Source organism: Musca autumnalis, unplaced genomic scaffold (genome assembly GCF_047663935.1).
Source record: "Musca autumnalis isolate F117 unplaced genomic scaffold, ASM4766393v1 scaffold_5, whole genome shotgun sequence".
NCBI lineage: Eukaryota > Metazoa > Arthropoda > Insecta > Diptera > Muscidae > Musca > Musca autumnalis.
This window is the reverse complement of record NW_027412088.1, coordinates 49043840-49069303: the sequence shown is the minus strand read 5'-3', so window position 1 is coordinate 49069303 and position 25464 is coordinate 49043840. Positions and strand designations below refer to the sequence as shown.

Here is a 25464-nt window from a genome sequence, read left to right as displayed (position 1 = left end):
ATAACATGACAAAGTCCAGAATGATTGTGATAAGCCTTTGGTGTGTTAATGTGACTCATTATGTAAAAATATTCTACAACAAATCAAAATAAAGGCGAAAGAACTAATATAATTTTTAAGGACAATGATTTTTGAATCGTGTGTATCGATTGTACGAGGTCTGATAAAAAAATTAGTTTTGGGAATTAGAAAGTGCAGTCGAAGAAATTAGTGAGCAAAACATTCACATTTGACCGAATTGACTTGCTTTTTTTGCTCTTGGCTCCACTGGACGTTTCCATTTAAGAAGACACATTGATCTTTCCGATGTATTCTTCTAGACTATGATGTGTATTAGATAACAGAATGGTCTCATATACACAGAAAAATATTTGTTAGAAATGTGTTTGGATCCAAACAAATATTTGTTTAGGACTGATTGCAAACAAATATATGTTTAATTAATTCTCTTTCGAGTTGAGCTTATTAGACCTATATATACATTGAAAAATTAGGAGTCTACCGAAGTCCCACGCATTCAACCATTTCGCTACGTTTCACGGGTGGTTAAGCCGATCTTCAGGCGTATTGAATGTTGTTTTTTGTGGCAGACGAAGGCAAGGCTTGGGAACTAGTATATACCCAGCAAAATTTGACGGAAGGGGTTCTTTGCGATGACGTGATTTCATGTCATCTTTTGCATTGGTTCAAAGGAAGTCGTGAAAGATCCGATCTTTTCATTAGGATTTGAACCAATGCAAAGGAAGTCGTGAAAGGTCCGATCTTTTCATCAGCATTTGTACCCATTCCATCGATCCAATAGAGATGATGTTTGTGTTTTTATTTACACACCTGTTTATTTTCATTTTGGTATGTTCCAGTACTGCAAAAATCTACTAATTTTTACTATTTTTTCCGATAACATAAAGGAAAAATTGTTATCATAGTAAAAATAAGTAGATTCTTGCAGTTTCTGGAACAGACCAAAGTTGTTACAACTGTCGTCGTGATGTTGTCTTACATTTCCTGCATATCAAACAACTAAAACTTCTAAACAATTGGTATTATATGAAGTCCCAACCATCGAGCTAAAAATAGAATCGGACTGCACACATTGCTATTTTAAAAGTTCCCTTGTCTGTTCTAAATCTGACATAGAAAGAAATCAATCAAATCTTGCTTCTTGGAATTTGAAAAAAGTCCGAAACGAAAAGGAACAAGAAACTGAAAATAAAGAAGAAACTACTTTTGGAAAGAAACAATTAAAAATAAATTAATTAAGCATAAATGGTATTTTCCATAAAAAGTCTCTCCTCCCCGTTCGTTACATTTTGTTCTTAGAGATCCCTAAAGCAAGCCGGGTTGTAGATCTCTACATATTTCCGTCACTAAACAAAAGAGTATAAATTACCAAAATGTTGTTATAAAATAACAAAATTATAAAATAAAAGTAATTTACGAAATAAAAATACTTAAAGGAGTGCATTTGGAGTCCATGTCGAAATCTGAACTGGTGATGGGAAGATAATTGAAAAAACCTTTTGTAAGATGAAAGAATATCAGTTGCGGAGAACGGAGGAAGTAATCTTTTGCGTTGCAGCGGTGGTGATTACATTGCAATTTTGGATGTAAACTTTTGAAAAGCTAAACTGATAAATTAATTGTAGTTATTTCATAAGGTCGTTTTAATTAATAAAGAGTTTTGTTTTTCATGAGAACCATATTTCAATACAGCATTTCCATTTTCCAAACAATACATGAAAATTTCATGCCAAGGGGTTGGTGAAAATGACATGCCAAAGCATTGGTTAAAATGACATGTCAAAGCATGGGTGAAATTGACGTGTCAAAGCATTGGTGAAAATGACATGTCAAATCATTGGTGGAAATGACATGCCAAAGCATTGGTGGAAATGACATGTCAACGCATTGGTTAAAATGACATGCTTAGGATCCAGAAAAGAACGTCATCTTTTAGGGTCCACGCTCATATAAAATTCATCGATGAAGATGCTAAAAAGATGACATGCTAGATCACTTGCACCCATGATTGAATGTCATCTTTGGCATCGAACATTTTGCTGGGTATATATCGCACTTCATTAGATAAATGCATATGCGAAATTATGTCAGTTAATTGAAACTCCAAACTTTTCCTATAGTCCTGCTTGGTATTCCCATTTTTATACCCTCAGCATTTATGCTAACGAGGGTATATACACTTTCATATGGGCAAAATGTGCCTCATCGAAATAACAGTTTTAGACCCCAAGTATGTTTGGACGAAATGTGTTTCAGACAATTTGGAGTCGATTGAGCAATGTCCGTCCGTCTGTCTGTCTGGCTGGCTGGAGCGCACGATAACTCTCGAACGGATGAACCGAATCCGTTTAAATTTTGGCTTTCGTAATATTTTGCCCAAACTTAGTTTAAGTTCGAAGATGGGTTATATCGGTCCACTCCTGCCGGTACCTCCCACACAAAAGTTCGAAAATGTTCGAAAAAATTGTGCGCACGATAACTCTTGAAGGGAGTAAACGATTTGGTCCATACTTTGCACATCCTGAAACGTGTACCAGACTTAGATAAGGTTTCAATATGGACTCAATCGATCCACTCCTTCGGGTACCTCCCACACAAAATTTCGGAAAAGTTCAGTTTATGACCTGCTTCCGAATCGCTATGATTTTTGTTGTAGCAACTTGTATTCGCTGTCCGACGACGGTACTAGTTTCATAAGGGGCAAGTCCATACTTCCTGAGAAAATAGCATGAAAGGTGCAATGAGCGCATGATAAATCTCGAACGGATCTGCCAATTCGGTCCAAAATTTGGCCTTCGTAATATTTTGTCCAAACATAGTTTAAGTTCGAAGATAAACCATGTCGGTCCACTCCTTCAGGTACCTCCCTCACAAAAATTCAAAAATCTTCGGAAAAAATATGCGCACGATAACTCTTGAAGGGAGTGAAAGATGTAATCCATACTCTGCACGTCCTAATATATCTATCAGATATATATCAGGTTCGAATATGGACTATATTTGTGCACTCCTTTGGGTACCTCCCACACAAAATTTCGGATAACTTCACTTTAAGACCTGCTCTCGAATCACTTTGATTTTTGTTGAAGCGATCTGCATTCGCTACCTCCATTACAACGGTAAAAGTTTTTTCAGGAGCAGGTCCATATTTCTTGGGAAAACATCCCGAAAGCTGTAAAAAGCCCTATGTCACCATATGTGGCTCTCGAACTGTTCTACCGATTTGGTGCAACATTTGGTCTTTGTCATATTTTATCCAAACTTAGTTTCATGGGGCAATACCGGTCCCCAGCTTCCGATACTTCTCCCCAATATTTAAAAAAATGTCACTAAAATGTTAGGACTATATCACTTGAATGGTGCAACCAATTTGGTCCAAACTTTGGATCTCCTAATATTTTGTCAAAATTTAGTTTAACTTCTAAAATGGCCCATATCCGTCCTCCCTAAGGGTACCTTCCCCACAAAAGTTCAACATTTGTGTTAATTCCAAATCCACAGTTTTGTCGGCAAGTTCAAATGTTGAAAAGGGGCCACAAAATTCTAAAGAGACGCTTAATACATTTTATCTGTTGGTAGATGAAAGTTTCAATTCACATTGGCTGAGGGTATACCTCTGTCGGCAAAGCCGACTCACATTTTTTTCTTGTTTATATTTCAATGGAATAAACGATAGCGTAGTGATTATTAGGCAAAAGTTCATTCATCCCTGCTACAGGAAATCATTTTTGAGAAAAAATGTCAAAAAGTCATAACCCTAATATACACGTTCATACGGGCAAAATGTGCCGCACCGAAATAATGGTTTTAGACCCAAAGTATGTGTGACCGAAATCCGTTCCAGACAATTTGGAGTTGAATTAACCATATCCGTCCTTCTGGCTGGCAGGATCAACCGATTCGGTCCAAAATTTGGCTTTCGTAATATTTTTTCTAAAAAATTTCTAAAAATTTCAGTTCAGGACCTGCTCTCTAATCGCTTTGATTTTTGTTGTAGGAACTTGTATTCACTGCCCCCCAAACGACGCACAATGGTTCAGGAATCGATTTTCCTAAGTTTTATGAAACCCCAAGGAGTACTTTCTTCATTTTTAAAAAAATTTTAAATTTTCTTTTAAATTTGTTTTACAAATTTTTGAAAAAAAAATTTCGAAGTTTTTCCGTATCTCCAGCGAAAATAGCCTGAAATTTGCAAAAAAAAAAAAACATATGACACCGTGAGCAGTGGTTGGAGCGCAAAATAACTCTCGAACGGATCTCCCGATTCGGTCCAAAATTTGGCCTTTGTAATATTTTGTCCAAACTTAGATTAAGTTCGAAGATAAGCCATATCGGGCCACTCCACTCAGGTACCTCTCCCACAAAAGTTCAAAAATATTCGGAAAATTTATGCGCACGATAACTTTTTAATAATATAATAATTTTATAATAATTGTTCCACAAACATCCCATACGGGATGCACCACGGTGGCACATCCTAATATATCTACCAAATATAGAATAGGTTCGAATATGGACTATATTTATCCACTCCTTCGAGAATTTCGGATGAGTTCACTTTAAGACCTGCTCTCGAATCACTTTGATTCTTGTTGAAGAAACTTGCATTCGCTGCCTCACTTACGACGGTAAAAGTTTTTTCAGGGGCAAGTCCTTCTTAAGATGTGTAAAAAAACCCTATGGCACCATTTGTAGTGGTTGGAGAGCACGACAACTCTCGAACTAATCAACCGATTTGATCGAAAATTTGGCCTTCGTCATATTTTGTCCAAAATTAGTTTCAGTTCGAAGATGGGCAATATCGGTCCAAAACTTCCAGTACTTTCATCCAATATTTAAAAATGTCAATAAAATCACGATTTTTTTGTTTTTTGGTCCAACCAGTTTGGTCCAAACTTTGGATCTCCTAATATTTTGTCCAAATCAAGTTTAACTTAGGATACCTCATTTTAGGTCAGCTTGTTTACAGCGATATTATGTTTTCCGTGGACAACCCCATGCTTCCTGGCATACTGGTCCAATAGTTCTACGATGACCCACTGAAATGACTAATGGGCACGATACCTATCGAAAAGATATGGCTCCCAAAATAAAATCCACTTCCATAATGGACTATGTCGGACCATTCCTTTAAGGACCTCCTCCGCAACACCTTTGAATTTTAATACTAATCCCGATTTTTGTCGGCAAGTTCAAATGTCCAAAAAGGACCAACAAAATTCTGAAAATACCTTAAATACATTCGATCTGTCCGTAGATGAAAGTTTCAATTCACAAAGGCTGAGGGTATATCTCTTTTGGCAAAACCGACTGATACTTGTTTACTTGCTAAATATTAATTAAATATTACGTAATATTTTGAAAAAAAAAATCATATACCAAGCGTTCCTTGACTTCTGATGCTCTCGGAAAGTGTTTTTGGTCTTTTCATTGACTTTTTTCTATTCTAGTATATTTTTGATGTTTTGGAATAAAAAAACATTTGAAGCAGAATCCCCTTCTATCCTCGATATAGGTATATCGAGATGGGCTGCACATATAACAGAGAAACTGGTCACAATATTTGGTGGTTGTGGGTTTCTTTAATAATTTGCAAAGCATTTTCGATCATTCAGCTCAACTCGACCCATCTTTGTCTCAATAGGCAAGAATTAAATAAATAAAAAATTCCAGAAGATATAAATTATTATTTCCAAAAACCCGTTTCTAGCTTAACAATCCTATTTGTATATATTTAGAATAAACAAATGTTAATAAAAATATAATACAGTCGAAATCGCTTATAACGTCGCACAGTGTCACGACCGTGGCCAAAAATGGTAAAAACTAAATACTTCGTTGAACAAATTTATTGATTAGGAGTGATAGAAAACATATTAATTAAGAAGAATCTGAAGTTTGGTACTGATACGTGAAGTAGTTTTTGCTATATGAGGATTTAAATCCGACAATTTTAGTTACTACGTATTTTTGTGTTTTTTTTTTTTCTAAAATTAATAAATTATATTATGCGTTAATATTTAAAATTTAAAAGTAACGGTCGCTGCAAAAATAGTTCCTAAGTTCACTTGGGATGTAATAAACTTGGCTACACTTTTGTTTGCATGTAAATATTAATCATATGGTGTTTACATTTACCCAAACATGTATTACTAAGTTTATTAATTTTCTAAAGCAAATTTTAAATTGTGTGGAGTGGGAAAAAAATTGTATAAGAGTGTATATCGATATTTTTTCCTGTATGAGTAGTAAAAAGTGAGTACTTCAAATATATAAAGGTCCCAGCTGCAGAGGTTTGCAGACGAATATGTCATTTCTCTTTTTCAGCGACCACCTCACTGAGAGGATACCCCCTTTTTTTAAAAAATCGTTTTGTGGTGTTGTCTATAGCGCGAAAACGAATGAACCGATCATCACATATTTTTGTGGGCTTATTAAGTACCTAATAATCTTGCTTTAAAACGAGAGAATTTTAAAAATATCAATTTTTAAAAAAATTGTGAACAGCGAAAATCAAAATTCGATTTTTTACAAAAAATTTACGGTTTTTTGACCACTTATCGGTCAAAAAAAAATTTTAAAGGAAATTTCTCATATATAAAGACAAGAGTTTGATATATTTAATATTCTCACAAACAATATGAAGACTAAACACCAAATTTCAGTCATATCGGGTGGATATTGAGGCCACAACACTCAAAATACCGAAAATGAGGAGGCACGGTTCTATGGGGGCTATAGGAAGACGAGGACCTATACCGACATATTTCTGGTGGAAGGTTATAAGTCCCCCAAGGGAGACTTAAAACCAATTTTCAACCATTTCGGTGTGATAATCAGGCTAAAACTTCCAAAATACCGAAAATCGGGAGGTACCGTCCTATGTGGGCTATATGAAGGCGTGGACCTATGCAGACAAATTTCAAGGTGAAGGTATAATGCCCCCTACGAAGACTAAATACCAAGTTTCAGCAATTTCGGTGTAATAATGAGGCTAAAATCTTCAAAATACCTATAATCGGGAGGCACCGTTGTATGGGGGCTATATCAAAACGTGGACCTAAGCCCACAATTCTCTGTTGGAATGTTTAATACCTCTGCCTAAGACTAAACACAAAATTTGAATACTTTCGGTTGGTCATTGTGTCTAAAACATTCAAAATACCGAAAATCGGGAGGTACGGTTCTATCGGGGCTATATCAAAACGTGGACCGACCCACCCAATTTTTTGTCCTGAAGATTGTAAGTCAATAATAGGTACGTGTACCAAAATTGATGCACCTACGACAACTCTTTCTATTTTTGGCCACAGTTAATATGAACTCGCGACATTGTGCGTCGTCGTTTATAACGTCATATCGCTTATAACGACGAAATCCAAAAGTCCCGAATTTCTGTCCTTTATATCCCACACAAATAAATATCGCTTATAACGTCATCGCTTATAGCGTCACATTGGTTGTAACGTCGGATTTTTGTGAAATATTTGAATTTTTCTATCGGTTATAACGTCGAACCATACGAGGAAAAAATTTTTTCTCAATATTTGAATGCATTTTTTTGCACAACATGTTCGAAGATGGGGTCAGACAACTGAATTTCGACTGTCATGTAGGCGGTCTCAAGTCAATTAAGATTGACTTTTTACCACCCAATGCTACATCTGTTTTACTATGGGTGGACCAAGGAGTAATAAAATCATTAAAATCGCATTACCGGGATCGACAGACATCCACTATCCTGGCAAGAATAGAAAAGGATGAAAGTACCAAATTAAATGATACAACACATTTAGTGTCATTATTAGATAGACCCTTGGAAAAATTTATCGTCTTCTGTCACTGCTAATTTTTTTCATTATGCGGGATTAATAGTCCTTTGAACGATTCTGAAGGTAGAAGATATTGATGATATTGGAAGTTTTAGAAAAAGGCAATTCTAGCGAAGAAATTGAGGATACTACAGAACCAGAAAAATGTTTAAAAATGTATTTACTCAGAAGATGTTACAACAAAGAATATGTTTTGGGAACCCTTTTAAAACTAAGATCTGAGTTAAAATTAAACTTTTGAATTCCACAAAAGCAAAAACTAAAATAACAGGCTATTTTAAATAAAACCCCATCTGCTGAAGAATGCATTTAATGTCCTCATTTTTTACTATTTTGTTTTTAAGTCTTTTATACGTATTTATGTAAATAGAATGAAAAAGTACAAAAATTTAATTGAATTTATATATTTACTCAATAAAACAACGTATTTATACCCAAAAGTCACTATACATAATATAATTTGACCTCTTTTATTAATATCGTTTATAACGACTATAGCTTATAGCGTCCGAATTTAGTCGGTCTCTTGGCCGACGTTATAAGCGATTTCGACTGTATTCATAAATATTCACCCCGCATCTAACAACACATTTGGCTTACTCTCATCGTCTAGTTTAAATTTGCAGTGAAATGCCGATTGTTTTGTTGTTTTGTTTATTTTCTACATCGCTTTTGAATGAATTGCAAAATATTTCAACTTTAGTGTAACCTCTTGGACTCGTGAGTAAGTACTCGTAAGTGAATCTAAGTAAATGAATGCTAAATTTGTCTTTGCAACAAACTATTAACACACCAACACACATACGTGTTGCAAACACATCAACACATATACGGAAATATACTAAGCAAAAATCTAAGACTAAATAAATATCATTAAACTCGGTTAGTACAGAGGGGGGTATGGCTCAATTCAATTACTTTGTTTAAGCTTGGCGTAGATGTCTACGTACAAACATTTCCATACACTCAAAATATAATACCTGCATATGTAGGTAGCTAGCTAAGCTTGTTATTGTCTGTCGCAGAAACCGCAGCAACAGCAGCAGCAACTTGTGCTGCATTTGGCTTTTGAATTGAGAGTTTTGTTGAAACTGTTAACTGTTTTCAACTGTTTTTTCTCGCTTTCAATAAACCTCCCCGAGCAGATATAGCCAAAATTAAATAATTTTAATAAAGCAGTTCGTGTCTGGCACTCTTCGAGTACGGTTCAGAACAGAAAACGAAAAAAAAACAATACTAACTCGGTGCAAAAAATAAGATATTTACCAAAAGTGATTAAAGGATACAATAACAATATTCCGATTACAATTGAAGTTCGAGAAACCCTATAAAGAAAGTATGTGTTTAATGAAATATTGTTGATTTATAAAACACGTGAAAATAATTTACAACAGTGCATTGAAATAGCAACAACAACAATAGAAAGAGTAGTGCTAAAAAAATTAAAACAAAACTTGTTTTGATATTATTATTCGATCGAAAGTGTGTTGGAGGAATATCTTTAAAATAAACAACAAACAGTGGAGCCTCTGTTTCATGGAAAATAATATAAAATAATATTTGACAAATGCACAAATGAACAGAAAACAAACAAACTTTATTAGTCCATTTTTATTCTAAAGCAAATTATACAGGATAAATGTTGAGCTGTATTTCCAGCAACTAACATAACCCTTAGGGCTTGTTATTAAAACCAGGTATCTTGGAAATCCCCCAAAGGCAAAATAACAGTATTTTGTATAGAAAGAGTTGTGTAAAAAAAATGCAAAAGTGAGATAAAACAGGTAAAAAAGTATCAGTCGGCTTTGCCCACAGAGATATACCCTCACCCTATGTGAATTTAAACTTTCTTCGAATGTATTTAGGGTCTTTGGACATTTGAGTTTGCCGCCAAAAAGATTATTAGGATTAGGATATTGCGTGTATTGCGGAGGAGGTACTTAAAGGAATGGACCGACTTGGTCCATAATGGAAGTGGAACTTATTTTGGGAGTCATATCTTTTCGATAGATATCACGCCCAATATCCCATGACCCAGTGGGTCATCTTATAACTTTTGGACCAGTATGTCATGGAGCCTGGACTTGTCTACGGAAAACATAATATCGCTTTAAACAGGACCACAACGACCCCCCTAAACTGCACGTAGACACAAATGTTGATCTTCTGTGCGGTAGGTACCCTAAGGAGAGGACCGATATGGGTCATTTTAGAAGTTAAACTAAATTTGGACAAAATATTAGGAGATCCAAGGTTTGGACCAAATTGGTTGTTTAGTGACATTTTTTAAATATTGAGAGGAAGTACTGGAAGTTGTGTACCGGTATTGCCCATCTTAGAACTGAAGTTTGGACACAATGTGACGAGGGCCAAATTTTGGACCAAATCGGTTGATCAGTTCGAGAGATATCGTGCTCTCCAGCCACTACATATGGTGGCACAAGGGTTTTTACACCTTTCGGGCTGTTTCATTTTTTAAATATTGAGAGGAATTACTGGAAGTTGTGTACCGGTATTGCCCATCTTAGAACTGAAGTTTGGACACAATGTGACGAGGGCCAAATTTTGGACCAAATCGGTTGATCAGTTCGAAAGATATCGTGCTCTCCAGCCACTACATATGGCGGCACAAGCGTTTTTATAAGTTTCGGGCTGTTTTCTCAAGAAGTATGGACTTGCCCCTGCAAAAAAAAAATTACCGTCATATTTGAGACAAGGAGTAGAAGTGGCTTCAACAAAAAATTAAAGTGATTCAAGAGCATTTCTTGAAGTGAACTTATCCGAAATTTTTTGTGGGAAGAACCCAAAGGAGTTGATAAATATAGTCCATATTCGAACCTGATCTATATTACGATGTATAAATTATGTAACAAATCAGTCATCGTGCGCACATTTTTCCGAATATTTTTGAACTTTTGTGTGTGAGTTACCTGAAGGATTGGACAGATATGGCTTATCTTCGACTTAAACTAAGTTTGGACAAAATATTGATCTATACCTGGTAGATATATTACGATGTGTAAATTATGTACCAAATCAGTCACTCCCATCAAGAGTTGTCATTCACACAATTTTTTCGAACATTTTTGAACTTTTGTAGAGGATGTACCTTAAGGTGTGAACCGATATGGGTTATCTTCGAACTTAAACTAAGTTTGAACAAAATATTACGAAGGCCAAATTTTGGACCGAATCGGCAGATCAGGTCGAGATTTTTCTTGCGCTCCAACCACTATCCATGGTGTCATAGGGTTTTTTGCATACTTCAGGCTATTTTCTCAGGAAGTATGGACTTGCCCCTAATGAAACTTGTACATTCGTATGGGGGGCAGTGAATACAAGCTGTTGCAACAAAAACCAAAGCGATTCGAGAGCAGGTCCTAAACTGAACATTTCCGACATTTTATGTGGGTGGTACCCGGAGGAACCTCATTGTGGCATTTTTTAACATCAGATTCTCCTATAACCTTTTTTTATCAGAATGTTGAATAAATCTAATGAGCTTTGCGGGATACCAAATTCAGACATGGCTTGTAATACCTTTGAACGTATAGGATTGTCTAATAGGCCGGGGCGATTTGTGTGGAAGGAAAAAAACCTTAACAGGCCCTTCGCGTTTCTGATTCCTGGGATTGAACTGAGCAAAAAAGTCTACTGGGCCATATGTCTATGTTTTTTATCTACGTTTTTTTTTGACATCTTCGCATATAACAGCCAAACCATAGAGATTTCCGAGCCAACACAAAGACAAAAACTGTAGCCAAGACAGTAATTAAGAACTCTCTAATACATCGCAAAAGCATTGGAGCGCTTTTTCAGGAAGTTTTCGTCTTGAGAAGGTGGAAACTTTTCGGAAAATGTCGATAAATTATTACACTGTGCTACAAAAGTTGACCAGAAAAATATTCAAGCGTTCTGATGCAAAATTCCGTCGTGTTGGGATCCATGGAGAACGAAAATGTCTTTAGTTCTTTTTTTATAACAGTAAAAGAAGTGAAAATCAGGGTTTCTTATATTTTCAAATTTAAACGGGCATATCTTATTTTTTCCACAACGCATTTTTTTACCCTTCTTCCGTTTAAAGGGGTGAATAATACGAAGCGACCAAAAGGAACTAAAGGCAGTTTCGTTCTCCATGGATCCCAAGCATCAGAACGCTTGAATATTATGTCATTTATCGAAATTTTCCGAAAAGTTTGCACATTATCAAGACCAAAACTGCCTCAAAAAGCGTTCCAATGCTTTTGCGATGTATTAGAGAGTTCTTAATTACTGTCTTGGCTACAATTTTTGTCTTTGTGTTGGCTCGAAAATCTCAATGGTTTGCCAGTTATATGCGAAGATGTCAAAAAAACGTAGATAAAAAACTTAAAGTCAAAATCAGGAGGCTCGATTTTCATCGTAGACATATGGTCCAGTAGACTTTTTTGCTCAGTTCAATCCCAAGAATCAGAAACGCGAAGGGGACATTAAGGTTTTCAAATCGCCCCGGCCTATTGCCTAAGGCTAATGATTGCCTTTATAATAGATAAAATTCTGATAAGTGTCGATCTACATCTCATTGGTCTTTTCCAGGATTTGCTGCAGTGTAAATAATGGTAGATTTTTCTGATCTAAAGCTGCATTGGTATGACCCATTTATTTATTATTTCAATGGCCATAGTCATTCAAACAATATTCCAGACACTATCTTATTGCAATAGGGAGCAGACTTATGTCCCTGTAGTTTGAGCATAATGTCTTATCTCATTTTTTGTGGACTGGACATAAGATATTCAACTTCCAACCATCTTGAACGTTAAACGGCCATCTTCTTCTGCTGCCTTATTATTCTTCAGCCGGTGTATTTCTATCATCACCTCATCTTGGCCGGACGGTAGATATTCAATACCGTCTTCTGGGATTGGATCTGTCGTATCTTCGTCGTCTTTGCTAGTATTGGATACCGCAGCATTAGCTTGCACTATTCGCCCGTGCACTCTGGATGCCCCCATATGAAATAATTCAAAATATCCAGTAGTTCATACATACATACGGATTTAATAATGCAAATCTTCTCTAAGCATGACATATTTTTTTCGAACCACATTTTAATATTAGCAAAATGCAAATTATTTGAAACAATAAATAAAAAAGACATAATTAGAAGGTTTGCTGATAATTTGAAAATAGTGCCTAAAACTAGGCTAAATTCTAACACCTGTTGTAGGTTTATACAAATACCCTTAAAATTATAGCAACAACTTAAGCGGGGTACACACGACCAGTTTTGACTGCCGATTTTTCGGAAATATCGATAATTGTCAGACTGTCCAGCAACATCAAAATATTTTGTGGTTGCCTGACGACTGACAAAAATGAATAGCCACACTGGCAAGCTCCCGATTATTTGAGCAAAACTGATTGTGTGTACCCCGTTTTAGTTCCGTGGTCAATTTAAGATTTTTATTTCTGAAACTTGTAGAATGAATAAAAAAACGTCTTGTCACATTTTTATCTATCACGACGCTACTGAAAAACACTCTAAAATAAAGTTTTTATACCCTATTATGTATTTGTGCATTTGTATGTAACATGCATAAGGAAACGAGATAGATCCATAGTTCCTTTTGGGGATATACATAGAATCAATTTTCGTCAGTCCGTCTGTCCATGTATTTTTGTTCGCAACATACAGGTCGCATTTATAGTCCGATTCAGCTGAAAATTGGGGCATATCATTTGTTTAGCCATAGGATGAACGCTATTGCTTTTGGTGAAAATCGGTTCAGATTATGATATAGCTCCCATATATATTTTCGGCCGATTTCCCGTATTTGCTGTACCAAACACGAAATATATGTCCAATTTCGATGAAATGTGGAATGTGTGACTGAATTCGGTCTAGAAATAAATGTGCCAAATTATACCGAAATCGGTTAAGATTTGGATATAGCTCCCATATATATTTTCGGCCGATTTCAAGTATTTGCTGCACAATAGACGCTATATAAGTCCGATTTCGTTAAAATTTGGAATGTGTGACTGAATTCGGTCTAGAAACAAATGTGCCAAATTATATCGAAATCGGTTAAAATTTGGATATAGCTCCCATATATATTTTCGGCCGATTTCAAGTATTTGCTGCACCAAACACGTTATATATATGACCGATTTCCATAAAATTTGGAATGTGTAATTGAATTCGGCCTAGAAATAAATGTGCTAAATTATATTGAAATCGCTTCAGATTTGAATATAGCTCCCATATATATTTTCGGCCGATTTTACGTATTTGCTGCACAAAACACGCTATATATGACCTATTTCTACGAAATTTGGAATGTGTCATTGAATTCGGTCTAGAAATAAATGTGCCAAATTATACCGAAATCGGTTAAGATTTGGATATAGCTCCCATATATATTTTCGGCCGATTTCAAGTATTTTCTGCACAATAGACGCTATATAAGTCCGATTTCGATCAAATTTGGAATTTGTGACTGAATTCGGTCTAGAAACAAATGTCCCAAATTATATCGAAATCGGTTTAGATTTGGATATACCTCCCATATATATTTTCGGCCGATTTGAATATTTGATGAACCAAACACCCTATATCTTTCCAAATTTGATCAAATTTGGAATGTGCGACGGAATTTGGTCCAGAAATAAAAGTGCCATATTATTTTGGATTCGGTTCAGATTTCGATATAGCTCCCAATATATATTTTACATATTTACAGTGTTGTAGGGTATCATATAGTCGGTTCCGACTTTTATCCTTTCCTTACTGGTTAAACTATTGAAATTATTATACAGAATCATTTTGTGCGTCAGGTTTTCTAATCGAATCACCTTATATGTAAGATATTAGTTAATTTTATATAAAAACGCATCAAAATATGATACATGTGCAGATTCGCAGATTTTGGCCTTTAAAAACTTAGCGGTTTAAACGCCACAAAAATGGTTGCAATAATTAACGTAAAACTAGGATATTTTCGGAAATTTTTGTGAGGTTTTCTATATTTTGTTATAGTATTGTCTGTTATCTGTCATTCCATGCTTCAAAAGCTTCATTTGGTTTATGCAATTGGCCTATATCGCAAGGAATTCAAAAAATCGATTTTTTTTTTAATTTTCGACTTTTGATGAAAATTTTAAATATGCGATAAAAATTTAATCATAAATAGGTCCGTCTGGTTACTTTCCCAGCAAAAACTGTCCAGCAAGAACTTTCTCTGAGAGTAAGGAGTTTTTATTCTCTTTTGCATGAAAAATGTAAAAAGTAAACAGACACCTTCTCTGCAAATACCAGCAAGCAATCAGCTGATTTGCCAAAACAGAATAATTTGTTCGCCATTAAAGGAACCAAAGCAAGCAAAAATGTTCTATTCTATTAAAAATAAAAAAAAAATGGCCGTCAAAAAAATTTCCATTTTGCAACTTGGTTTTCCAAAAACAAAACAATTGACTTGCTTAAATCACCGAATAATTAAAAACAGCTGATTTATTGTTTGCAGGAAGAAGAAAAAGAGTCGCAAGTGCTTGCTAGAAGCAATGTCTCTCTCGATTCGCTCTGTTTTGCTAGACTTTTGTGTTAACAGACGACTTCCAACAACAATTGGCCAAGGCAAAACCAAGGCAAACCTAATGTTACATTCATATAAGGACTGGAATTTGTTAGGAATGTAGTAAGAGTATTTTCCCAATCAAAAGAATGAAAACTATTCGTTTTAGAAAACAAAGTTATTTATTAAAAAATGCTTAAAAAGTCTCAAAAATGACGATTTCACAAAAAAATTTATATTCTCGAAAAAAGGGTTAACGATTTTTGTTTAAAAAAGTTTGACTTCCTGCTGCTCCGCTCCATGAAGACATTTGCTCAATAACAATATTAGGCCTGTACGATAACCCAAAAATTATCCAGTAAAAGAGAGCGAGTTGAAAGAGACATTTCTGTGACTGGGAACTTGCTAATTTTTTATGGGAAAATTTGTTCCGTAAAATTTTTATGTTTGACCAGCTGACTTTAAATCAGCTGTTCAATGTAAACAACATGAGAGTCATTGAAAAAATTGCAAGAAATTATGCGTCTCTAGATCGAGTTCCATAGTAGAATAAAATTATGAAATTTATGTAGTGGGGAACTCGGTCTAAGAACGCCTAATTTTATGAAATTTTTTCAATGAAATCGCTCTAGTGTGGACCGGGACTAACATTTTTGACCAAGAAAATTTCAGAATTTCTAATTTTTTTAGATTCTAAAGCGTTGTGAATAGGATTATTGTTTTAAATAAGTAAAATTCACTTTTAAGATTTATGTTTTTGTCCCATTTGGTTTAAAATATAAAAAAAAAAAACAAAAACAAATTTCATAAATTTTCGGAAACAGCTGCCTTTTTTGAAAGTTCTAACAAAATGCTGTTACATAACTTTCTGCAATTTTTCTTGCTTGAGGGAGTAAATGTCACTGAGACATGTTGCTGGAACTTGCTGAGTAATTATTTGTCATTTATGTTATCATTTTCATTGAATATTAGTAGAATAAATGACGTATTCGCCCCAAATAAATAATTTTTTTAGGATTTAGCCTTTGCCTTTTCTGTTAAGAGCAATAATGTGTGTGTTCGTTTACTCAAAATGTGTACAAATTGTTACTGGATGTTGTTCGTTTACTCTACAGTACAATGTAAAATACCTTAGTCGATTACAAAATACCTTAGTCAGTTACTGGACTTGTACAAATTTGTAAAAATTATTTAGTAAACGAACACGCCTAATGTGTATCACATAAGGTGAAGGTTATCAGTTAAGCGTCATTAACCTCAATTAATAAGCTTAATAAATGTGGTTTTTTGTCGTTATATCTGTCTACCGTATAAATATCTATGAAGTAAATAATAAATGTTATGCATCACAGTCTAATAAATGGTCGACTGTTTTTTTAATTAATCTGTCTTACTCTAATTGAATTTATTATCTTGCTCTAATTGAAATTAGTATTATGTAAACCATGTTTTGTTTAAAAAAGAAAAGTCAACCAAATTTTTCAAAATATATATTTTTTTCATTTTATTCGAAAATTAATAGTCAATTTTGAATGAAATTTTAATTATTTATGTAATTTGTATGGGTTAATTTAATTTCAATCATTTAGAGAATTTATAATAAAGTCGGCCTCGATTATCCGTTATGGTCAGTACCGGAGTCAAAACTGATAATCGATTTGCCCGGGTAACGGAGTAACACACTCATATATTTTTAATCAAAAAATATGCCTTCTTGGGAATATTTATAAATAATAAAGGATTAAAACTGTCCTAAAATAATTCATTTGTGCACTATTGTTGTTTATAAAACTTTTGTCGAATGACTTATAATCCTGGATTATAAAGAATTTCACGGTTAATCAGTGTAAAATGAACACAATATTTTTTGTTTTCCTTTCCCGTATAATGGAGGTTTACGGATAATCGAGATTCGACTGTAATTAGTAAAGATATAATACGAACATTTGTATCCGTGGTGCTATGGTTAGCATACACGCTTGATTCTGGGTTCGATTTTCAGGCAAGCCAACATCAAACATTTTCAGCGGCTCCGACACCGTAGTCCATTTTCGGCACTTACTCAGCATTACATTTCAAGAGTATTTTCCAGCCATGTAAAACGTGTCTACAAGTGGTCGTTAGGCATGGTCTCTACCATAAAAAGAAGTTTCCATATCATTGAACTAAACACAGAATAGGTCAGTCAGTATTCATTGATAAAAGAGATGGAGACACCTTGTCAGGGTTGTAAATGGGAAGTATTTTTATACCCTCAGCATTTATGCTAACGAGGGTATATACACTTTCATACGGACAAAATGTGCCTCATCGAAATAATGGTTTAAGACCCCAAGTATGCTTGGACGAAATGTGTTTCAGACAATTTGGAGTCGATTTAGCAATGTCCGTCCGTCCGTCTGTCTGTCTGGCTGGTGCGCACGATAACTCTCGAACGGATGAACCAATTTGGTCCAAAATTTGGCTTTCGTAATATTTTGTCCAAACTTAGTTTAAGTTCGAATATGGGTTATATCGGTCCACTCCTTCCGGTACCTCCCCCACAAAAGCTCGGAAATGTTCGGAAAATTTGTGCGCACGATAAGTCTTAAAGGAAGTAACCGATTTGGTCCATACTTTGCACATCGTGAAATTTCTACCAGAATTAGATGAGGTTCCAATATGGACTCTATCGGTCCACCCCTTCGGGTACCTCCCACACAAAATTTCGGAAAAGTTCAGTTTAGAACCTACTCTCGAATCGTTTTGATTTTTGTTGTAGCATCTTGTATTCACGGCCCCCAATACGGCGGTACAAGTTTCATCAGGGGCAAAACCCTACTTCCTGAGAAAATAGCCTGAAAGGTTAAAAAAAACCTTATGACACCGTGTGTAGTGGTTGGAGCGCAAGATAACTCTCGGACGGATATGCCGATTCGAACCAAAATTTGGCCTTCATAATATTTTGTCCAAACATAGTGTAAGTTCGAAGATAAGCCATATCGGTTCACTCCTTCAGGTACGTCCCCCACAAAAGTTCAAAAATGTTCGGAAAAATTGTGCTCACGATAACTCTTGAAGGGAGTGACCGATTTAGTCCATACCTTACACATCCTAATATATCTACCAAGAATGGATCATGTTCGAATATGGACTACATTTGTCTACTCCTTCGGGTACCTCCCACACACAATTTCCGATAAGTTCACTTTAAGACCTGCTCTTGACTAACTTTGATTTCTGTTGAAGCAACTTGCAATCTCTGTCTCAATTATAACGGTTAAAGTTTTTTCAGTGCCAAGTCCATACTTCTTGATAAAACAGCCCGAATGTTGTAAAACAAGTGAAAAAGTATCAGTCGGCTTTGCCGACAGAGATATACCCTCAGCCTGTGAGAGTTCAAACGTTCATCAATCAAAATCCTTTTCCCCAATAATTATGTATAAAGGAGGTTTCAGATATTGTGGCCCTTTTGGGCGTATGAACTAAAAATGCGGAGGAAGTACCTGAAGAAATGGATCGACATACTCCATTTTGGAAGTAGATCTTTTTTATTTTGGACCAAATCAGTTGTTCAGTTCGAGAGTTATCGTTTTCTCCAGCCACTACATATGGCTCCATAGAGGTCTTTTACGACTTTCGGACTGTTTGCTCAAGAAGTATGGACTTTCTCCTGACAAAACTCTTACCGGCGTAATTGAGGCAGCGAATACAAGTTGCTTCAACAAAAATCAAAGCGATTCGAGAGCAGGTCTTAAAGTGAAATTATCCGAAATCTTGTGTGGGAGGTACCCGAAGGAGTGGACAAATATAGTCCATATTTTAACTTGATCTATATCTGGTAGATATATTAGGATGTGTAAATTATGGACCAAATCGGCCACTCCTTTCAAGAGTAATCGTGAGCACAATTTTTCCGAACATTTTCGAACCTATGTGGGGGAGGTACCTGCAGCAGTGGACCAATATGTCTTATCTTCGAACTTTCACTTAGTTTGAACAAACTATTACGAAGGCCAAAGTTTAGACCCAATCGGCAGATCCGTTCGAGAGTTATCTTGCCCTCCAACCACTACACACGGTGTCATAGGGGTTTTTGCACCTTTCAGGCTATTTTCTCACGAAGTATGGACTTGCCCCTAATGAAACTTGTACCGTCGTATATGGGGCAGTGAATAAAATTTGCTACAACAAAAAATAAAGCGATTCGAGAGGTTGTCCTAAACCGAACTTTCCCAAATTTTGTGTTGGAGATACCCGAAGGAGTGTACCGATTTACTCCATATTAGGACCTTATCTAAGTCGGGTAGGAATATCAGGATGTGGAAAGTATGGACCAAATCGGTTACCCCTTCTAGAGTTATCGGGCGCACAAATTTTCCGAACATTTTCGAACTTTTGTGGGGGAGATACCGGAAGGAGTGGACCGATATAACCCATCTTCGAACTTAAACTAAGTTTGAACAAAATATTACGAAAGCCAAAATTTGGAGCGAATCGGTTCATCCATTCGAGAGTTATCTTGCGCTCCAACCTCTACACACGGTGTTACAGGGTTTTTTGTAACTTTCAGGCTATTTTCTCAGGAAGTATGGACTTGCCCCTAATGAAACTTACAGCGTCGTATAGAGGACAGCGAATACAACTTGCGTAAACAAAAATCAAAGCGATTCGAGACCAGGTCCTAAACTGAACTTTTCCGAAATTTTGTGTGGGAGGTACCCGAAGTAGTGGACCGATTGAGACCATATTGGAACCTCATCTAAGTTTGGTGGAAAGTACACGATGTGCAAAGTATGGACCAAATCGGTTATTCCCTACAAGAGTTATCGTGCGCACAAGTTTTGCGACAATTTTTGAACATTTGTGGGGGAGATACCTGAAGGAGTGGACCTATATGGCCCATCTTCGAACTTAAATCGAATCTGGACAAAATATTTCGATACCCAAAATTTTAACCGAATCGATTGATCCGTTCGAGAGTTATCGTGCGCACCAGCCAGCCAGACAGACAGACAGACGGACAGACAGACAGACAGACGGACGGACATTGCTAGATCTACTCAAAATTGTCTGAAACGGATATCGTACAAACATACTTGGGGTCTAAAACCATTATTTCGATGAGGCACATTTTTGGTCGTATCAAAGTGTAAATACCCTCTTTAGCCTAAAGGCTGAGGGTATAAAAACCCCTATGGCACCATATGTAGTAGCTGGAGTGCACAATAACTCTCGAACTGATAGACCGATTTAGTACAAAATTTGGCCTTCCTCATATTTTGTCAAAACTTAGTTTAACTTCTAAAATGGCCCATATCGGTCCTCTCCTTAGTTCAACATTTGTGTCCAAGTGCAGTTTAGGGTCTGTTCGGAGATACTTTGGAAATTTATACCGATGATGTACAGCCATATTATGATTTCCGTGGACAAGTCCATGCTTCCTGGCATACTGGTCCAACAGGTGTACGACAACCCACTGAAATGACTAGTGGGCGCGATATCTATTATATATACTTCCGTAATGCACAATGTCGGTCGATTCCCTCCTCCGCAAAACTTTTGAACTTTAATCCTAATCCACATTTTTGTCGGCAAGTTCAAATGTCCAAAAAGTGACACAAAATTCTGAAAAGACCCTAAATACATTCGATCTGTCCGTAGATGAAAGTTCCAATTCACATAGGCTGACGGTATATCTCTGTCGGCAAAGCCGACTGATACTTTTTACTTGTTTATTTTATTTTTACGACAATTTTATGTTTTATTTCCGGAATAAACAGAAATATATAAAAAAATTTAACTAATTATCATATTGAATAATTAGTAGTCGCAGCCTAAAAGGAGGCGGACATTTTAGTAAGTCTTTCCATTTGCGATTGTTAGTGAAAACGTTCCCGTAGTTCGTTATAATTACGACCAACTGTTGAACCAACATTTGTTAAGTGTTAATCAGGCTTCCCATAAAAAGCTACCGCTTTTTAACACAAGTGAAAATGGTATCTCACGATTCCTAAATACATATCGGTTACAAGTTATTATCTTTAACAATTGTACATAGCTATGTACATACATACATATATATTTATATTCATCATATAGTAAAACAATATGAAACGATGCATGTAAACGGAACATTTTGCAACTAATTGTTGAGAGAGAAAAAAACCGTTTGATTTTTTGCCATTTGACAAATTACAGTTTAATTTCACTTTAACAATAAAATTGTTAATTTAACCCTTCCACTAGCAATTAGAATGCAGGCGAGCCGTTATTTGTGTCATATCAGATGATCACGACTTTGTCATTTTTTGTTTATGTCAAAGAGGAAACTCATTTGACAAAAAGTGACCTCTTGGAAGCAGAATGTGCCAAAAAATTTAAGAGAATTGTACATTTGATACGTTCCTCCTGCCCAATATGTTTTTATTTTCATAACTTTATCAATTGGCTTAAATGTGTGAATTTGCTCTAAAAAGTCTTTGGTCAATATATAACCAAAGACTTTTTAGTCCTAGTGTTTTTTTTATAATAATAACGTGTTTACACAGGTAGGTGACTAACCTGATAATTCCATAACCCCCTCATAATAACTAAGAAGCATGTAAATAATTTTATGGGCTCGTATAAATTTATTAAATTATAACTACACCACCCTATTGAACCTATACTGTACTCCGATTTGATCGAAAACAATAAATCGGAAATCTTATAAATTTAAGTATGTATTTTTTTTTATTTTTTTATCGAGCTGATTATAATTTGTTTTGTTGTAACCGTTTTACAACTGGTGAATATAACACTAATTGAAAACAAGTCAGTATGAAATTTTTGCAATATTTCATTTATTAAATAAATATGATTTGGAACCAGATATTTTGCTCCTAAACCACATGTTTTTGGGAATAGACGTTATTTTTATGACAGATATTCAATAGAATTGATAACTTAAGTGACGCATTCTATTAAAACCTGTTCAAGATAAAATCGGCTTTTTAAACCAGTTGTCTGAATAAGAAATGCAAAAAATTTGACATTTTTTATTGGAAGATTATTTCGAGAATCTCGTATTTAAAATCAGAGTTTAAAGTCCAATACATTGGAATTTTTTGTATTGGTTTGATTAAAAAATAAATAAGGTCATAAAAACATCCATGGAAAATAAACCTTTATTGAGATATGAACTTCCTCGTAATCAAAATGTGTCGATTTCTGAATAACAGTGACTTATATCATGTTTACATTAAAGTTTTTTGGAAGGTTACGACAATTTTCGAGTTTTTATTTGACGTATATACAGTGAAGTCGATAATTCAAAAACATTGGATTGACAGTTCAATATAAACTTGCCATTTTTAAAAACTTACACCCCCATTAACATGTTTTAATATTGTTGGGGGCACTCATCAACATTACCAAGGATGACCACCACGAATGCAAAATTCCCGGTCAACTCATTTTGCCAGCGATCTTCTCCCAATCAGGAGCAATTCAAACTTCCCGTCTCTGGCTGGAGACAAACGAACAGCTTCTCCACAAGGCAGTAGGGCAACAACAATTCCCACCCGTGAGCCAGCAACTATTTACTTCTTTTTTCTCGGGCCTGTCACCTTTCCACAATTATTAAAAGGCAGGATTTATTAATTTCTATTTGCCTCTATTGCGGTGGTGCTCAAAAAATTTTGTGGATTAGTCTCTCTGAGCGACTCTTTCTTTTGCTAAACCACGGCAGACGAGAACAAAGAGAACATATGTTATTGTTGTAGTCACGTTAACGTATATGCCATATGCAAGTGAGCATACATTTCAATGCATTTTACATCAGGGGTGCTCAGAATAGTTCGTGTATTAGTAGTGGTAAGACCCTTTCCCCATTACTAAGCAATAGCAAATGAGAAATAAAGAGAGAATACGTGTGGTTTGTTTTTACGCTACCGTAAGGAAGTGATCACCAATGTTTTACATCATGGATAGGCAATGTGCGCTTGCTGAGAGCAAGTGAGTATACATTTCAATGCATTTTACATCATGGATAGGCAATGTGCGCTTGCTGAGAGCAAGTGAGTATACATTTCCATGCATTGTACATTGAAGTTTTCGCTCACTTGCTCTTAGTAAGCGCACATTGCCTGACCTGGTTTTACATTGAAGTTTTCGCTCACTTGCTCTCAGTAAGCGCACATTGCCTGACCTGGGTATATGGGTGATCTTGGCTGTACTAGAATAACAAGAGAGAAAGAGATTTTTCCAATAATGTTGTTTTCGAGATAGTTGTTTGTTGTGTTACGTTGCAGAATTTGACAGGCATTTTTGCTATCCGTGAGAATAGTTGCCTTTTTAATATTATCTTCTAAAATTATATCTATGGCCTTGTTGATGGCGTGAAGCTCTCCTGTAAGAGACGACGTTTTGGAATGTATTCTGAAGACAAAGTTTTGGTTTGTGGAAATATTACAGGCAGCACACCCTGTACAGCTGTCTGTCACTGAGGCATCTGTGGCCCAGATGGAGTATCCAGAGCTTTGGAGCTCCTTGACTTTTTCTTGAGTGATTGCTCTGAAAAATTCATTTGACTCAGAGTTTTTTGTGGTTTTGAAGAGATCTAATATAAATATGACTTTATCGTTTGGATATTCAGTCTGATTGATTACTATTTTATCGAGAATGTGTTTGAATTTATTGTAAATTGTACCAAAGCTTGACTTATTTGTTGGGTAGGTAGCTACATAAGTGTAGTAGTTTCTATTGTAGATTTTGGATTTTATAAGTACCTTTGCAGCAAGGTATTGGCTTCTTTGGCGAGGAGGAAGCATAAGTGATAATGCGTAAATGTTATGCACGGGTGTGGAAGGAGTGAGACCAAGATTTCTTCTTAGTAGCTGGTTTTGAAAGGATGTAAGTTTTCTGTTTAAGTATGTAGGCATGTGAGCCATTGAGGAAATAGAGTATTCTGTTTTTGATATAACTAACGATTTTATTAGGTTGATGGATATGTTTGGAAAAAGACCATGTTTGGTACTGTTGACCATTTTTAATGCGTTGAGGGTTGGAGTGCAGGACTTCATGACTTCATCGTAGTGTAGCTGCTGCAACACACCAGAAACCGACAACCATCTGATATTTCACTGCACCAAACACAGCAATCTGAGGGCGCAGTACAGAATCTTTCAAAAATATAAAGATTTACCCTCATTACTGAAAACCTTTTCGTTTGAGAACTTTAAGGAATTGTGTCAATTCATCCACAAATCCAAGATAGAATTGTAAAGAAATACGATGCATCGAAACAACGTATCAAAACAAACGAAGATAACAAGTAACCAGTCTTATACATAACCAGTCTTAGGAGTAATCAGTTTTGGTGATGAGTACTCTGGGTACCAAACCATCTTTCGTAAAATTACGAAAGCAAAATCCAAAAAAAAAAAAGAGAGAAAGAGAGAAAGAGAATAAGAAAAGGTGATGATGAGGAACAACGTTTATGTGAGGTATGTTCAGTCTACGCTACAGTGATGTCAATGTAGCGTTTCTCACATAAACAAATATGAATATATCAAGGAAGTACCCACTCTCTGCTTTAATTGTTCCCATAAACATCCCAGCAGGGACAAGTGAGATTTCTCCGATATCAACAAGTGCACTTCATTAATATGGGAGCTACAATTTATCGCCGCATCCGAACGGCGTCTCTTGTAGAGAAGTTTTGCAACACACTCTCTGCAATACCCGGTTATACCCAGATTCAGTGGACTACCCCAACCACACGCGACAAGTTCTATACACTGGACTGACTCGAAAAAATTTTGGGGTACATACCGTCACCTCAACAGTTATTTATTTGTCTTCGTAGATTGTTTCACAATGAACGTCGCAATATATTCCACAATGCCTGTTTCGAATTGTTTTGGTCCATACCGGGATAGTGGCAATGGATCTGTTCCGTTTTCCTGATCCAAATCCACCAACATAGGTAAAATGCACAAAGTTATGTTGCGCCAGGACATCTCCCAGCAAGTCTTCAACTTCGCCGTCCAGTTAATCGTCGCTGTTGCAACGTTGCGCTGATTACAACGTTTTGT

General features: G+C 35.8%; 2 protein-coding genes across 2 annotated transcripts in view; both read left to right on the top strand.

Moving 5' to 3' along the window:
* LOC141404628 (fatty acyl-CoA reductase 1-like) overlaps positions 1-25464 on the top strand; it is a 382118-nt gene that overhangs the window by 130491 nt on the left and 226163 nt on the right. The gene's annotated exons all lie outside the window — the stretch shown is intronic.
* The window catches only part of LOC141387067 (putative fatty acyl-CoA reductase CG5065), a 41790-nt gene continuing 25054 nt past the window's right edge, over positions 8729-25464 (top strand). Inside the window, exon 1 of the mRNA XM_073956184.1 lies at positions 8729-9189. The gene's annotated coding sequence lies outside the window, so the exon portion shown is untranslated. The remainder of the gene's footprint in view (positions 9190-25464) is intronic.